Raw genomic sequence first — 2,181 nt, forward strand, 5'->3', positions numbered from 1 at the left:
GATCCAAAATTGTATTATAAAAGAGCAATCATGAAAACTACTTGGTACTGGCTAAGAAATAGAGTGGTGGATCAGTAGAATAGGTAAGGTACATAAGGCACAACAGTCAATGACTGTAGTAAAATACTATTTGATAAATCCAAAGACTCCTGCTTCTGGGATAAGAACTCACTATTTAACAAAAACTGCTGGGAAAACTGGAAAATAGTATGACAGAAACTAGGCATAGACCAACATCTTACACCCTATATGAAGATAAAGTAAAAATGTTTTCAAGATTTAGATATAAAGGCTGATACTACAAGCAAACTAAGAGAGCAAGGAATAGTTTACCTTTCAGATCTATGGAGAAGGGAAGAATTTATGACCAAACAAGAGACAGAGAACACTATGAAATGCAAAATTGATGACTTTGATTACATTAAATTGAAAAGTTTTTGCAAAACAAAGCCAATGCAACCAAGATTAGAAGGGAAGCAGAAAGCTGGGAAAGAATTTTTACAGCCAGTGTCTCTAATGAAGGCCTCATTTCTCAAATATATAGAGAACTGAGTCAAATTTATAAGAATACAAGTCATTCCCCAATTGATAAATGGTCAAAGGATATGAACAGGCAGTTTTCAGAGAAAGAAATTAAAGCTATCTATAGTAATATGAAAAAATACTCTAAAACACTAGTAATTAGAGAAATGCAAATCAAAATAACTCTGAGGTACCACATCACACCTATTAGATTGGCTAATATGACAAAATAGGAAAATGATAAATGTTGGAGAAGATGTGGGAAAATTGGAACACTAATGCATTGTTGGTGGTGTGATGAACTGATCCAACCATTCTGAAGAGCAATTTAAAACTATGCCCAAAGGGCTATAAAATTGTGCATACGTACCCTGCAATGTATGTGCTGGGTATGTTCCAGAATGGTTGGACCAGTTCACAACTCTACTAACAGTGTATTAGTGTACCTATTTTTTCACATTCCACCCCCCCAGCAATACCACTTCTAGGTCCATATCCCAAAGAGATCATAAAAATGGGAAAGGACCCACATGTACAAAAATATAGCAACTCTTTTTGTGGTGGCCAATAATTGGAAATTGAGGGGATGCCCAACAATTGGGGAATGTCTGAACAAGTTGTGGTATATGAATGTAATGAAATATTATTGTGCTCTAAGAAATGATGTGGTGGAAAAGATTTAGAAGTTGAAATGATGACCTTCAGTTGGGGAATGGCTGAACAAGTTGTGGCATATGATAGAATATAAAGGGAGATGGTTTCAGAAAAACCTGGGGAAGTCTATGATTCAAAGTGAAGTGAGCAGAACCAGGAGAACACTGTACACAGTAACAGCAATACTAGAATGATGGTCAACTGTGAAAGACTTAGCTACTCTTATCAATACAATAATCCAAGACAATTCCAAAGGATCCATGATGAAAAATGCTATCCACCTCCAGAGAAAGATCTGATGAACTCTGAGTGCAGATTGAAATTTACTTTTTCCCTGCTTGCTTTGGCAGCACATATATTAAAGTTGGAATGATACAGAAATTAGCATGGCCCATGCGCAAGGATGACACGCAAATTCATGAATCGTTCCATATTTTTAAGAATGGATGTCAACCTTGTGGCAACACAGAAAAATACATGCATGGAATCTAAATAAAATGTCATACAATATGAAAAAAAAAGAAATTTATTTTTTTCACTTTCTTTACGTTTCTTCCTTTTTATTTTTTTTTGTAATATGATGAATATGAAAATATGTTGTGCATGACTTTGCATATATAATTTATATCATATTACTTGCTTTTTCAATGTGGAGGGGAGGGGCAGGAAGGAAAGATTTTGGAAATAAAAATTTGTGTAAAAAATAAATGTTTAAAATGAATAAATAAAAGAAAAAACAAAAAATGAATAAGGAATATGACATTCAAAGAAATATGAAAAGATTTGTATGAACTGAAGCAGAGTGAAGAGAGCAGAACTAGGAGAACCGTTTGCGCTATAACCATAACAATAATATGAAGGTAAATTGAATGAAGACAGAGAAAATCATGCAACTGTTCTGATTGGGTCCACTATACATTTATGTTCCTCACTGCTCCTAGGCAATCTTACTATACCTCCCTTATCAACTCACAAACCTACTCTCCACAATGGTTCAATTAAGCT

The 2,181-nt window shown here is 34.4% G+C and overlaps 1 pseudogene; it reads left to right on the forward strand.

The window, feature by feature from the left end:
• The first annotated feature begins 1,514 nt into the window (after window positions 1-1,514).
• Window positions 1,515-1,614, forward strand: LOC114048183 (annotated as a pseudogene).
• The last annotated feature ends 567 nt before the right edge of the window (window positions 1,615-2,181 follow it).

The sequence above is a fragment of the Vombatus ursinus genome, unplaced genomic scaffold (assembly GCF_900497805.2).
Source record: "Vombatus ursinus unplaced genomic scaffold, bare-nosed wombat genome assembly UNPS02001876.1, whole genome shotgun sequence".
NCBI lineage: Eukaryota > Metazoa > Chordata > Mammalia > Diprotodontia > Vombatidae > Vombatus > Vombatus ursinus.